The sequence below is a fragment of the Manis javanica genome, chromosome X (genome assembly GCF_040802235.1).
Source record: "Manis javanica isolate MJ-LG chromosome X, MJ_LKY, whole genome shotgun sequence".
Lineage (NCBI taxonomy): Eukaryota > Metazoa > Chordata > Mammalia > Pholidota > Manidae > Manis > Manis javanica.
In genome coordinates, this window is record NC_133174.1 from 43,782,548 (window position 1) to 43,799,616 (window position 17,069).

Consider the following 17,069-nt stretch of genomic DNA (forward strand, 5'->3'; position numbering starts at 1 on the left):
TATCATCAGACTTCTCAACAGAAACCTTACAGGCTAGAAGAGAATAGCATGATATATTTAATGCAATGAAACAGAAGGGCCTTGAACCAAGAATACTGTATCCAGCATGATTATCTTTTAAATATGAAGTGGGGACTAAACAATTCCATGGCAAGCAAAAGTTGAGGGAACTTACCTCCCACAAACCACCTCTACAGGGTATTTTAGATGGGAGCACTCCGAAGGCAAACTAGATATCAACAGAGAAAATATAATCAAAGCAAAGAAAGCAGACCAAAGAAATACTAACTAAAGGCAAAAAATAAAATCAACTACCCACAAAAGCAGTCAAAGGAAATACAAAAGAGCACAGAATAAAACACCCAAAATATAAAGAATGGAGGAGGAGGAATAAGAAGGGAGAGAAATAAATAATCATCAGAGACTGTTTATAATAGCTCAATAAGCGAGTTAACTTAGACAGAAAGATACTAAAGAAGATTACCTTGAACCTTTGGTAACCAAGAATATAAAGCCTGCAATGGCAATAAGCACATATCTTCAATATTCACCCTAAATATAAATGGACTGAATGCACCAATCAAAAGACACAGAGTAATAGAATGGATAAAAAAGCAAGACCCATCTATATGCTGCTTACAAGAGTTTCACCTCAAACCCAAAGACATGCACAGACTAAAAGTCAAGGAATGGAAAAAGATACTCCATGCAAACAAGAGAATAAAAGAAGGTGTTACAGTACTAGTATCAGACAAAATAGACTTCAAAACAAAGAAAGTCATAAGAAATAAAGAAGGACATTACATAATGATAAAGGGCTCAGTCCAACAAGAGGATACAACCATTATAAATATATATGCACCCAATACAGGAGCAACAACTTATGTGAAACAAATACAAACAGAATTAAAGGAGGAAATAGAATGCAATGCACTCATTTTAGGAGACTTTAACACATCAATCACTCCAAAGGAGAGATCCACCAGACAGAAAATAAGTAAGGACATGGAGGCACTGAACAACACACTAGAACAGATGGACCTAATAGACATCTATACAACTCTACACCCAAAAGCAGCAGGATACACATTCTTCTCAAGTGCACATGGAACATTCTCCAGAATAGACCACATACTGGGCCACAAAACGAGCCTCAGTAAATTCAAAAGATTGAAATTTTACCAACCAACTTTTCAGACAACAAAGGTATAAAACTAGAAATAAATTGTACAAAGAAAGTAAAAAGGCTCACAAACACATGGAGGCTTAACAATATGCTCCTAAATAATCAATGGATCAATGACCAAATCAAAATAGAGATCAAGCAATGTATGGAAACAGATGACAAAAACAGCACAAAACCCCAACTTCTGTGGGATGCAGGGAAAGCAGTCTTAAGAAGAAAGCATACAGGAATTCAGGCATATTTAAAGAAGGAAGAACAATCCCAAATGAAGAGTCTAAATCACACTTATTGAAATTGGAAAAAGAAGAACAAATGAGGCCAAAAGTCAGCAGAAGGAGGGACATAATAAAGATCAGAGAAGAAATAAATAAAATTGAGAAGAATAAAATAATAGCAAAAATCAATGAAACCAAGAGCTGGTACTTTGAGAAAATAAACAAAATAGATAAGCCTCTAGACAGCCTTATTAAGAGAAAAAGAATCAACACACATCAACAGAATCAGAAATGAGAAAGGAAAAATCACGACGGACCCCACAGAAATACAAATGATTATTAGTGAATACTATGAAAACATATATGCTAACAAGCTGGAAAACCTAGAAGAAATGGACAACTTCCTAGAAAAATACAACCTTTCAAGACTGAACAAGGAAGAACAAAAACTCTACACAAACGAATTACCAGCAAAGAAATTGAATTGGTAATCAAAAACTACCCAAGACCAAAACCCCTGGGTCAGATGGCTTTACCTTGGAATTTTATTACACATACATTTAAGATATAATACCCATTCTCCTTAAAGTTTTCCAAAAAATGGAAGAGGAGGGAATACTCCCAAACTCATTCTATGAAGTCAAAATCACCATAATACCAAAAGCAGTCAAAGACCCCACCAAAAAGAAAATTACAGACCAATATCACTGATGAACGTAGTTGCAAACATGCTCAACAATATATTAGCAGAACCGAATTTAAAAATACATCAAAAGGATCATACACCATGACCAAGTGGGATTCATCCCAGGGATGCAAGGATGGTACAACATTCGAAAATCCATCAACATCATCCACCACATAAACAAAAAGAAAGACAAAAACCACATGATCATCTCCATAGATGCTGAAAAAGCATTCGACAAAACTCAACATCCATTCATTATAAAAACTCTCAGCAAAATGAGTATACAGGGCAAGTACCTCAACATAATAAAGGCCATATATGATAAGCCCACAGCCAACATCATACTGAACAGTGAGAAGAACTCACATGCTTCAACACCCAAAAAGCAAATAACCATGTTAAAAACTGAGCAGAGGATATGAACAGACACTTCTCCAAAGAAGAAATTCATATGGCCAACAGGCATATAAAAAGATGCTCCACATTGCTAATTATCAGGGAAATGCAAATTAAAACCACAATGAGGTATCACCTCACACCAGTTAGGATGGCCAACATCAAAAAGACAAGGAAGAACAAATGCTGGTGAGGATGCAGAGAAAGGGGAACCCTCCTACACTGTTGGTGGCGATGTAAACTAGTTCAACCATTGTAGAAAGCAGTATGGAGGCTCCTCAAAAAACTCAAAATAGAAATACCATTTGACCCAGGAATTCCACTCTTAGGAATTTACCCTAGGAATGCAGGAGACATATGCACTCCTATGTTTATTGCAGCACTATTTACAATAGCCAAGAAATGGAAGTAACCTAAGTGTCCATCAGTAGATTAATGGATAAAGATGTGGTACATATACACAACGGAATATTATTCAGGCATAAGAAGAAAACAAATCCTACCATTTGCAACAACATGGATGGAGCTAGAGGGTATTATGCTCAGTGAAATAAGCCATGCAGAGAAAGACAGGTATCAAATGATTTCACTCATATGTGGAGTATAAGAACATAGAAAAACTGAAGAAACAGAACAGCAGCAAAATCACAGAACCCAAGAATGGACTAACAGTTACCAAAGGGAAAAGGACTGGGAAGGATGGGTGGGAAGGGAGGGATAAGGACAGGGAAAAACAAAGGGGGCATTATGTTTAGCATGTATAATGTGGGGGGAGGCATGGGGTGGGCTGTACAACACAGAGAAGACAAGTAGTGATTCTACAGCATCTTACAATGCTGATGGACAATGACTGTAGTGGGGATTGTGGGGGGGACTTGGTGAAGGGGGGAGCATAGTAAATATAATGTTCTCCATGTAACTGTAGATTAATGATAAAAATAATAATAAAAATAAAAATAAAGTAAATAAACTTGAAATGGATCTAAGACCTGAATGCAACTTATAAAACCATAAAACTCTCAGAAGACAACATAGGCAAAAATCTCATGAATATAAAACATGAACAACTTCTTGCTGAACAAATCTCCTGGAACAAGGGAAACAAAAGCAAAAATGAACACATGGGACTACAGCAAAATAAAAAGCTTTCGTACATCAAAGGACACCATGAACAGAACAAAAAGGCATCCTACAGTATGGGAGAATATATTTGTAAATGACATATTCAACAAGGGATTAACATCCAAAATGTATAAAGAATTCAATTGCCTCAACACCCAAAAATCAAATAACCCAATTAAAAGATGGGCGGAGGATATCAAGAGACAATTCTCCAAGGAAGAAATTCAGATGGCCAACAGACATATGAAGAGATGTTCCACATCACTAATCTGCAGGGAAATGCAAATTAAAACCCCAGTGAGATATCACCTCAGACCAGTAAGGATGGCCAGCATCGAAAAGACTAAGAACAACAAATGCTGACAAGGATATGGAGAAAGGGGAATCCTCCTACACTGCTGGTGGGAATGTAAGCTAGTTCAACCATTGTGGAAAGCAATACAGAAGTTCCTCAAAAAACTAGAAATACCGAAAAAGTAGGAATATCATATGACCCGGGAATCTCACTCCTTGGAATTTACCCAAAGAGTGCAAGTTCTCAGATTTAAAAAGACATATGCACCCCTATGTTTATCACAGCACTATTTACAATAGCCAAGATATGGAAGCAACCTAAGTGTCCATCAGTAGATGAATGGCTAAAGATGATGTAGTACATTTATACAATGGCATACTATTCAGCCATAAGAAAGAAACAAATCCTACCATTTGCAACAACATGGATGGAGCTGGAGGATATTATGGTCAGTGAAATAAGCCAAGTGGAGAAAGCCAAGTTACAAATGATTTCCCTCATTTGTGGAGTATAAAAAGAAAGGAAAACTGAAGGAAAAAAACTGCAGCATACTCAGAGACTTCAAGAAGGGACTAGTAGTTACCAAAGTGGAGGGGTGTGGGGAGTGAATGAGATGGGGATTGAAGGGTATTATGTTTAGTACACATGGTATGAGGGGTCACAGGGAAAACAGTGTAGCACAGAGAAGACAAATAATGAATCTGTGGCATCTTACTACACTGATAGACAATAACTGCAATGGGGTATGCATGGGGATTTGATAATTTGGGTAAATGAAGTAACCACATTGTTTTTTTCATGTGAAACATACATATGAGTGTATATCAATAATACCTTTATAAAAATTTTAAATAGAGGCGGAGCCAGGATGGCGGCGTGAGTAGAGCAGTGGAAATCTCCTCCCAAAAACACATAGAGCTATGAAAATATAACAAAGAAAAATCTTCCTAAAATAGAGACCACAGGACACAGGACAACATCCAGACCACATCCACACCTGCAAGAACCCAGCGCCTTGCGAAGGGGGTAAGATACAAGCCCCGGCCCGGCGGGACACGAGCGCCCCTCCCCCCGGCTCCCGGCAGGTGGAAAGAAACCGGAGCGGTTTTTTTTTGGCGAGTGCTTTTTGGAAGCCTTAAAGGGACGGGCCCCAGTTGCTAGGGAGGCAGGGTGGCGGGACCGGTGAGCAGGTGCCTGGGACTGGTGCCTGAAGACAAAGAATATCCCGTGTTTCTCCCTGCGGAACAGCAGGCGGGTGCCTGAGACCGGCGCCTGAGGACGGAGGAAATCGCGCGTTTCCCCCCCCTTTTTTTTTCTCTTTTTGGAAGCCTTAAAGGGACAGGGACCCCGGTGCTAGGGAGGCAGGGCGGCGGAACTGGTGAGCGGGTGCCTGGGACCGGCGCCTGAGGACAAAGAATATCCCAAATTTTTCCCTGCGGGACCTGTGGGTGGGTGCCTGAGACCGGCACTTGACGACAGAGGAAATCGCGCGTTTTTCCCCTTTTTTTTTTTCTCTTTTTTGTGAGTGCTTTTTAGAAGCCTAAAAGGGACAGGGACCCCGGTGCTAGGGAGGCAGGGCGGTGGGACTGGTGAGCGGGTGCCTGGGACCAGCACCTGAGGACAAAGAATATCCCACGTTTTTCCCTGTGGGACCGGTGGGCGGGTGCCTGAGACCGGCACCTGAGGACAGAGGAAATCGCACGTTTTTCCCCTTTTTTTCTCTCTTTTTGGTGAGTGCTTTTTGGAAGCCTTAAAGGGGCAGGGACCCCGGTGCTAGGGAGACAAGGCGGCGGGTCTGGTGAGCGGGTGCCTGGGACCAGCGCCTGAGGACAAAGAATATCGAGCGCTTTTTCCCTACGGGACCGGTGGGTGGGTGCTTTTTGGAAGCCTTGAAGGGACAGGGACCCTGGTGCTAGGGAGACAGGGCAGCAGGACCAGTGAGCGGGTGCCTGGGACCGGCACCTGACGACAAAAAAAAAAAATCGCGTGTTTTTTCCTTTTTTATTCTTTCTGTTCCCTCTCTCATTGTTGCTGTTGTTGTTTTGGTTTGGAGAGTGCTTTTTGGAAGTCTTAAAGGGGCAGGACAGGTCAATTAGACCAGAGGCAGGGAATCTTGGGATCTCTGGGCACTCTAACCCCCTAGGCAGCAGGGAGCACAGAGGACCCTTACGGAGATAAATAGCCTCCTGGCCGCTCCCCCTCCAACGGGGCTCCGCCATTTTGGAGGAGCAGCCCCAGCCAGGCCATGCCCACAGCAACAGCGGAGATAAAACCCATAGCAACTGGGCAGGAAGCAGAAGCCCTGTCTGCGCACAGCTGCCCAGCACAAGCCACTAGAGGTCGCTATTCTCCCAGGAGAAGGCCACAAACCAACAAGAAGGGAAGCTCTTCCATCGGACACTTGTACCAGCTCTGCAAACTATCTCTATCACCATGAAAAGGCAAAACTACAGGCAGACAAAGATAACAGAGACAACACCTGAGAAGGAAACAGACCTAACTAGTCCTCCTGAAAAAGAATTCAAAATAAAAATCATGAACATGCTGACAGAGATGCAGAGAAAAATGCAAGAGCAATGGGATGAGATGCAGAGAAAAATGCAAGAGCAGTGGGATGAAGTCCAGAGGGAGATCACAGATGTCAGGAACGAGATCACAGAAGTGAAACAATCCCTGGAAGGATTTATAAGCAGAATGGATAAGATGCAAGAGGCCATTGAAGGAATAGAAGCCAGAGAACAGGAATGCATAGAAGCTGACATAGAGAGAGATAAAAGGATCTCCAGGAACGAAACAACACTGAGAGAAATATGTGACCAAGCCAAAAGGAATAATATTCGTATTATAGGGATACCAGAAGAATAAGAAAGAGGAAAAGGGATAGAAAGTCTCTTTGAAGAAATAATTGCTGAAAACTTCCCCAAACTGGGGGAGGAAATAATCGAACAGACCACGGAATTACACAGAACTCCCAACAGAAAGGATCCAAGGAGGACAACTCCAAGACACATAGTAATTAAAATGGCAAGGATCAAGGACAAGGAAAGAGTAGTAAAGGCAGCTAGAGAAAAAAAGGTCACTTATAAAGGAAAACCCATCAGGCTAACATCAGACTTCTCGACAGAAACCCTACAGGCCAGAAGAGAATGGCATGATATACTTAATGCAATGAAACAGAAGGGCCTTGAACAAAGGATACTGTATCCAGCACGACAACCATTTAAATATGATGGTGGGATTAAACAATTCGCAGACAAGCAAAAGCAGAGGGAGTTTGCTTCCCACAAACCACCTCTACAGGGCATCCTACAGGGACTGCTCTAGATGTGAGCACCCCTAAAAAGAGCACAGAACAAAACACACAACATATGAAGAATGAAGGAGGAGGAATAAGAAGGGAGAGAAGAAAAGAATCTCCAGACAGTGTATATAACAGCTCAATAAGCGAGCTAAGTTAGGCAGTAAGATACTAAAGAAGCTAACCTTGAACCTTTGGTAACCACGAATCTAAAGCCTGCAATGGAAATAAGTACATATCTCTCAATAGTCACCCTAAATGTAAATGGACTTAATGCACCAATCAAAAGACATAGAGTAATAGAATGGATAAAAAAGCAAGACCCATCTATATGCTGCTTACAAGAAACTCACCTTAAAACCAAAGATGAGCATAGACTAAAAGTCAAGGGATGGAAAAACATATTTCAGGCAATCAACAGTGAGAAGAAAGCAGGGGTTGCAGTACTAATATCAGACAAAATAGACTTCAAAACAAAGAAAGTAACAAGAGATAAAGAAGGATACTACATAATGATAAAGGGCTCAGTCCAACAAGAGGATATAACCATTCTAAATATATATGCACCCAATAGAGGAGCACCAGTATATGTGAAGCAAATACTAACAGAACTAAAGAGGGAAATAGACTGCAATGCATTCATTGTAGGAGAATTCAACACACCACCCACCCCGAAGGATAGATCCACCATGCAGAAAATAAGTAAGGACACAGAGGCACTGAACAACACCCTAGAACAGATGGACCTAATAGACATCTATAGAACTCTACATCCAAAAGCAACAGGATATACATTCTTCTCAAGTGCACATGGAACATTCTCCAGAATAGACCACATACTAGCTCACAAAAGGAGCCTCAGTAATCTCCAAAATATTGAAATTCTACCAACCAATTTTTCAGACCACAAAGGTATGAAAGTAGAAATAAATTCTACAAAGAAAACAAAAAGGCTCACAAACACATGGAGGCTTAACAACATGCTGCTAAATAATCAATGGATCAATGAACAAATCAAAATAGAGATCAAGGAATATATAGAAACAAATGACAACAAAAACACTAAGCCCCAACTTCTGTGGGATGCAGCGAAAGCAGTCTTAAAAGGAAAGTATATAGCAATCCAGGCACACTTGAAGAAGGAAGAACAATCCCAAATGAATAGTCTAACATCACAATTATTAAAACTGGAAAAAGAAGAACAAATGAGGCCTAAAGTCAGCAGAAGGAGGGACATAATAAAGATCAGAGAAGAAATAAACAAAATTGAGAAGAATAAAACAATAGCAAAAATCAACGAAACCAAGAGCTGGTTCTTTGAGAAAATAAACAAAATAGATAAGCCTCTAGCCCAACTTATTAAGAGAAAAAGAGAGTCAACACAAATCAACATAATCAGAAATGAGAATGGAAAAATCACGACAGACTCCACCAGAAATACAAAGAATTATTAAAGACTACTATGAAAACCTATATGCCAACAAGCTGGAAAACCTAGAAGAAATGGACAACTTCATAGAAAAATACAACCTCCCAAAACTGACCAAGGAAGAAACACAAAAGTTAAACAAACCAATTACGAGCAAAGAAATTGAAACAGTAATCAAAAAACTACCCAAGAACAAAACCCCGGGGCCGGACGGATTTACCTCGGAATTTTATCAGACACACAGAGTAGACATAATACCCATTCTCCTTAAAGTGTTCCACAAAATAGAAGAAGAGGGAATACTCTATGAGGCCAACATCACCCTAATACCAAAACCAGGCAAAGACCCCAGCAAAAAACACAACTACAGACCAGTATCCCTGATGAATGTAGATGCAAAAATACTCAATAAAATATTAGCAAACAGAATTCAATAGTATATCAAAAGGATCATACACCATGACCAAGTTGGGTTCATCCCAGGGATGCAAGGATGGTACAACATTCGAAAATCCATCAACATCATCCACCACATCAACAAAAAGAAAGACAAAAACCACATGATCATCTCCATAGATGCTGTAAAAGCATTTGACAAAATTCAACATCCATTCATGATAAAAACTCTCAGCAAAATGGGAATAGAGGGCAAGTACCTCAACATAATAAAGGCCATATATGATAAACACACAGCCAGCATTATACTGAACAGTGAGAAGCTGAAAGCATTTCCTCTGAGATCGGGAACCAGACAGGGATGCCCACTCTCCCCACTGTTATTTAACATAGTACTGGAGGTCCTAGCCACGGCAATCAGACAAAACAAAGAAATACAAGGAATCCAGATTGGTAACGAAGAAGTTAAACTGTCACTATTTGCAGATGATATGATACTGTACATAAGAAACCCTAAAGACTCCACTCCAAAACTACTAGAACTGATATCGGAATACAGCAAAGTTGCAGGATACAAAATTAACACACAGAAATCTGTAGCTTTCCTATACACTAACAATGAATCAATAGAAAGAGAAATCAGGAAAACAATTCCATTCACCATTGCATCAAAAAGAATAAAATACCTAGGAATAAACCTAACCAAAGAAGTGAAAGACTTATACTCTGAAAACTACAAGTCACTCTTAAGAGAAATAAAAGGGAACACTAATAAATGGAAACTCATCCCATGCTCATGGCTAGGAAGAATTAACATCGTCAAAATGGGCATTCTGCCCAAAGGAATATACAGATTTGATGCAATCCCTCTCAAATTACCAGCAACATTCTTCAATGAATTGGAACAAATAATTCAAAAATTCATATGGAAACACCAAGGACCCCGAATAGCCAAAGCAATCCTGAAAAAGAAGAATAAAGTAGGAGGGATCTCACTCCCCAACTTCAAGCTCTACTCCAAAGCCATAGTAATCAAGACAATTTGGTACTGGCACAAGAACAGAGCAACAGAGCAGTGGAACAGATTAGAGACACCAGAAATTAACCCAAACATATATGGTCAATTAATATTTGATAAAGGAGCCATGGACATACACTGGCAAAATGACAGTCTCTTCAACAGATGGTGTTGGCAAAACTGGACAGCTACATGTAGGAGAATGAAACTAGACCATTGTCTAACCCCATATACAAAGGTAAACTCAAAATGGATCAAAGACCTGAATGTAAGTCATGAAACCATTAAACTCTTGGAAAAAAACATAGGCAAAAACCTCTTAGACATAAACATGAGTGACCTCTTCTTGAACATGTCTCCTCGGGCAAGGAAAACAACAGCAAAAATGAGCAAGTGGGACTACATTAAGCTGAAAAGCTTCTGTACAGCGAAAGACACCATCAATAGAACAAAAAGGAACCCTACAGTATGGGAGAATATATTTGAAAATGACAGATCTGATAAAGGCTTGACGTCCAGAATATATAAAGAGCTCACACGCCTCAACAAACAAAAAACAAATAACCCAATTAAAAAATGGGCAGAGGAACTGAACAGACAGTTCTCCAAAAAAGAAATACAGATGGCCAAGAGACACATGAAAAGATGCTCCACATCGCTAATTATCAGAGAAATGCAAATTAAACTACAATGAGGTATCACCTCACACCAGTAAGGATAGCTGCCATCCAAAAGACAAACAACAACAAATGTTGGCGAGGCTGTGGAGAAAGGGGAACCCTCCTACACTGCTGGTGGGAATGTAAATTAGTTCAACCATTGTGGAAAGCAGTATGGAGGTTCATCAAAATGCTCAAAACAGACCAACCATTTGACCCAGGAATTCCACTCCTAGGAATTTACCCTAAGAACGCAGCAATCAAATTTGAGAAAGACAGATGCACCCCTATGTTTATCGCAGCACTATTTACAATAGCCAAGAATTGGAAGCAACCTAAATGTCCATCGGTAGATGAATGGATAAAGAAGATGTGGTACATATACACAATGGAATACTACTCAGCCATAAGAAGTGGAAAAATCCAACCATTTGCAGCAACATGGATGGAGCTGGAGAGTATTATGCTCAGTGAAATAAGCCAAGCGGAGAAAGAGAAATACCAAATGATTTCACTCATCTGAGGAGTATAGGAACAATGGAAAAACTGAAGGAACAAAACAGCAGCGGAATTATAGAACGCAAAAATGGACTAACCGGTACCAAAGGGTAAGGAACTGGGGAGGATGGGTGGGCAGGGAGGGATAAGGGGGGGGAGAAGAAGGGGGGTATTAAGATTAGCATGCATGGGGGGGAGGGAGAAGGGGGAGGGTGGGCTGCACAACACAGAGAGGACAAGTAGTGACTCTACAACATTTTGCTAAGTTGATGGATAGTAACTGTAATGTGGTTGTTAGGGGGGACCTGATATAGGGGAGAGCATAGTAAACATAGTATTCTTCATGTAAGTGTAGATTAAAAATTTAAATTAAAAAAAAAAGAAAGAAACAAAAGGGGGATTTGTCCTTGACAGGATAAAACTATTGGTAAATCAAAGATCAACGCATGCTTTAAATATCCTTAATGTTGATCACTTAAAGGGTGTCAGATGATCAGCTATGGAGGTACTCTTTTCTGATAATATTCCTTTCTCTTAATTAAAAAAAAAAAAGCAGTTACTGTGTTCTGACCTCCAATTAGTTCTGCACAGTGGTATAGAGGGCATGTCAAAGTGTGGGCAAACGGTCTGTTTGTTTCTATGCAGAAGATCAAGGCCTAGCTTAGATACCCAGAAAATGAACTAAGATACCATATGAGGAGGAGCTTCCGGCATCAGCACTCTCTGGAGGACTTGTGCCAGGGGATGATCATCAAAAAGCCTCCACATGTATCCGGATGATGCTGCGGTTGTGGCTGCATCCAGCCCACCATCTCCTGGACTTGCCATAGGAATGAGGAGGGAGATGTTTAGGCTGGCATGTGCATACAGTGAGACAACGAATTTGACCGGATCTGTACTGTTGGAACTCAAGCAGGAGTTGGGAGGGGTGCAAGTTGTAGTACTCCAAAATCTCATGACTATAGACTATCTATGGTTAAAAGAACATATGGGATGTGAACAGATCCCAGAAATGGGCTGCTTTAATTTGTCTGATGGTTCAAGTACAGTTGGACAATATCCATCATATCATAGACAAATTTTCACAAATGCCTAGGGTGCCTAAATGGTTTTCTTGGCTTCACTGGAGATGGATGGTAATTATAGATTTGCTTTGTTTATGTCACCGTATTCCTATTATGTTAATATGTGTGTGCAAATTAGTTAGTAGTTTAAAACCTATACATTCTTAAGGTACTATACAAGAAGATATGTCAAAGAAATAATCAATCCTCCCATGTTTCCTTCATATGCTACATCTATAGCTTTTCTTCTTCCTTCCTAATTACAACCCTTAAATAGAATTCGTGCCTCATATCGAAGTTACCGAGTATCATAATTCCTCCAGGTGGTAAAGATACCTCGAGACAAGTGCTGGGCATAGAAGCCACAGGGCATAAATCTGCAAAGAAGTAAAAAGCTAACCTTTTCACACAGTATGGCTTCTCTCTCACTTAACAACTTTACATTTCCCTGTATGTCCCCGGAAGATGACTGGTTAGCCAGAAACGGGTAAGATTCCTCAAGGGAGGAACAACCTAAGACAGGCACAGTCGCAGGGGGGCCATCAGGTGAGAATTTGGGGATCAACAGAGGTGAGGCTCGGAACCTCAACCCCCTGCTTTGAGAGAAATCTTCTGCATCCGTGGATGTCTTGCTGCCCTTGTCTAGCCTGGATTAATTCTTAGTCCATAGGCACACACCTGATCATCTGATCATCTACATTTGCCCTCTTACAGCACTAAACTATGTTTTCTACCTTTATCTTGCATCTACCTACCACTTCAGCATTTTATTAAAAATAAAAATAATAATAATAATAGGAGAAATGTGGGATCAACATATAAATAAAGTACAAAAATCAAACGAATATTCATATTTGACCTGATTGTTTATAGGTCATAATGCATGATCAAAACCGAAAGTTTCTGTGATGAATGCCCTTGTACTGTTCACCATGTAAGAATTTATTCACTATGTAAGAATTCGTTCACCATGTAAGAACTTGTTCGTTATGCTTCAGAAGATTGGAGACTGACGAGAATTAGGCTTGAGATGGATTAATGATTGTACATTGAGCGTTGACCCCCCTATCCTGAATTTTATTGTTGTTAACAACCATTTGATCAATAAATATGAGAGATGCCCTCTCAAATAAATTAATTAAAAAAAATAAAAGGAATAAAAAAATAAAAATAAATAAATAAATAAAATAAATAATTAAAAAAATTTTTAAACAAATAAGAATAAAAACTGCAAGTAAAGATTATAAAGAAATTGGAAAAAATATTTGAAATGTATATAAGAGCCAAAGATATATACATGGAATACATAATTGTTTTATGCAAGCCCTTAGTTAATCCAATAAAACCAATAGTAAAATGTCCAAGGATAAACAGAATATCCTCAGGAGTATTAATTATAATTATAAATATGTAAAAGAGTATATAAAAATGTAATACAACTGCAAACAATAATGAATATACTTTTTCATGCATAAGATGGCAAAATAAAAAAAAAACTTGTCATTAGTAAGCTCTGTAAGAGAAAATGCATTACCGTGGTCAGTAGTAAAATATGTTAGTGTTACCTTTGTTTTGTTTGGGGGGATTTTTATGTTTTCTCCCAGCTTTATCAATATATAATTGACATATAAATTTGTATAAGTTTAATGTGTACAGTACATATATATATATTGCCAAGTGTTTACCACAATAAGGTTAGTTAACTCTTCCTTCACCTCACATAATAGCCACTTTGTTGTTGTTTTTGGTGATATGATACTAACATTTAAGATTTACTCTCTTAGCAACTTCCAAATATGCAATACAGTATTGCTAATTATAGTCACCATGTTATACATTAGTTCCCTGGAATTTATTCATATTATAACCGAAAGTTTGTACACTTCAGCCAACTCCTCTCTATTTCCCCCAACCAATCAAATGCTGGTTACCATCAATCTGTTTCTATGAGTTCAATGATTTTAGATTCCATATATGTCAGACCATTTATTATTTATCTTTGCTTGACTGATTTCACATAGCATAATGCCCTCAAGGTCCATCCATGTTGATAGAAATGGCAGGATTTCCTGCTTTCTCATGGCTGAATAACATTCCATTTTATAGAACATATTTATATATTCATCAATTAATGGACACTTAAGTTGTTTAAATATATTAGTTATTAATGCTGAAATAAGAATGGGAGTATAAAAATCTTTTCAATTTCCTTTCATTTCCTTTAAAGATATGCCCAGAAGTGGAATTGCTGGATCATATTGTAGTTGTCTTTTTAATTTTTTAGGGTACGTCCGTACGGTTTTCCATAGTGGCTGTACCAATCTACCATTCTGTCACAAGTGCACAAGGGCTCTTTTCTCTATATCTTTGACAACACTTGTTGTCTCTTGTCTTTTTGGTAACAGCCATTCCAGTAGGTATAAGGCAATAGTTCATCATGGTTTTGATTTTCATTTCTCTGATAATTAATGATATTAAACATCTCTTCATGTACCTGTTGGCTATTTGTATGTCTTCTTTGGAAAAATGTCTATTCAGGTCCTCTGCCCATTTTTAAATTGGATTATTTGTGTGTTACTATTGCATCTAATGAATTCCTTATGTATTTGGCTATAGAACCATTATCTCATTTATTTGTAAATATTTTCTCCCATTCCGTAGGTTGCCTCTTCATTGTGTTGTTTTTTATGCTGTATATAAGGTTTTATGTTTGACATAGATCCGCTTGTTTATTTTTGCTTTCTTTGTGCTTTAGGTGTTAATATTAAAAAACTCATTGTCCAGACCAATGTCAAGGAGCTTTTCCCCTATGTTAACTTCTAACAGTTTTACAGCTTCATGTCTTATATTTAAATCTTCAACTCATTTCACGTTAATTTTTGTGAGTGGTATAATAAAGGGGTCCAGTTTCATTCTTTTGCATGTAGATATCTAGTTTTTCCAACAGCATTCACTGAAGAGACTCTCTTTTCCCCATGGTGTATCCTTGGTGCCCTTGTCAAATATTACCCTACATGGGAAGTTTTGACTCTATGTGCAAGGGTTGACCCTATATGCAAGGTTTTATATCTGGACTCTGTTCTTGGTATATGTATCCTTTTTTAAATGCTGGTACCATACTGTTTTGATAGTAAAGGTTTGAAGTATAGTTTGAAATCAGGAACTGTGATGCCTCCAGCTTTGTTCTTTCTCAAAATTGCTTTGGCTACTTGAGCCTTTTGTGGTTCCATGTGAATTTTAGGATTGGTTTTTCTTTTCCTGTAAAAATGCCATTGGAATTTTTATAGATATAGCATTGAATCCATATATTGGTTTGAATCATATGGACATGTTAACAATATTAATTCTCCTGATCCATGAATATGGTATATTTTTGCATTTATTTGTGTCTTCAATTTCTTTCTTCAGGGTCTTTTTGTTTTCAGTGTATAGATCTTTCACCTCCTTAGTTAAATTTATTCCTATTTCACTATTTTTTTATGTCATTGTAGATTGGATTGTTTATTTCTTTCATTTATTTTGTTTTTTATGTATAGAAATGCAAGCAATTTGTATCCTGAAAATTTATTGAATTCATGTATTAATTCTATCATGTTTTTCTTGTGTGTGTGGAATCTTTAGTGTTTTCTTTATATGAGAAAATGTCATCTGCAAACAGAGACAATTGTACTTCTTCATTGCCAATTTGTATGCTATTTATGTCTTTGTCTTACCTAATTGCTCTGGCTAAGACTTTCAGTACTATATTGAATAGCAGTAGTGAGAATGATGACCTTCATTCATCTCGTGTCCATTGAACTTCCTGTACCTAAATGTCCACATCTCTCTCAAGATTTGGGAAGTTTATACCTATTATTTCTTTAAAATCTTTCTGCTCCTTTCTCTCCCTTTTCTCCTTCTGGGCCTCCTATGATGTGAATGATCATTTGCTTGATGGTATTCCACAATTCATGTAGGCTTTCTTCACTGTTTTTCTTTTTTTTTTCATTTTGTTCCTCTAATTGGCTAATTTCAAGTTATCTGTCTTCAAATCCACTGATTTTTCTGCAAGATCAAGTATATTGTTGAAGCTTTCTACTGACTTTTTTTCATTCAGTCATTGTATCCTTCAGCTCCAGGATTTGTTTTTTATGGTTCTATTTCTTTATTAAACTTTTCATCTTATTCTTGCATAGTTTTCCGGATATCCTCTTATTATCTCGCTGCATCCTCTTACATTTCATTCACTTTCTTTGAGATGATTATTTTGAGTGTTTTGTCAGGCAAATTGTATATCTCCATTTCTTTGGAATCAGTTACTGGAGTTTCAGTAGTTTCCTTTCATGTTCCACAGCCAGGACAGTCTGTCTATTACACAACTCATGGTTGGGCATGATTCCTCCTGGATTCCTTGACATTTGGTGCTGGTGATAGACCCAAAACTAAACAGGGCTGTAATTGAGTTCTCAGTGGTATGGAGACATTTTCATTTTCAAAACTGGACCCTGGTCATCAAATCAGCCAATTGGTTGTAAGATGCCTTCTCAGAATGAGTCTCCTTAGACATGGACTGCAACAGAATTTTACAGTCTCCTCCTGGATCCCAAAATTCCCACAAAAGCACCTTTGTCTGTGAATGGATAACAAACTACTGTTGCTGAAGGGGGAATATGCATGAAGGATGTCTTATGTGCCATTTTGCTGGCATCACTCCTGTAGGTTTATTTTCCTGTGAAATCTTTGTCTGATTTTGGTATAATGGTAATATTGGCCTCTTAAAATGAGAAATTTTCCTTCATTTATTTTCTGAGTTTGTGAAGTAATGG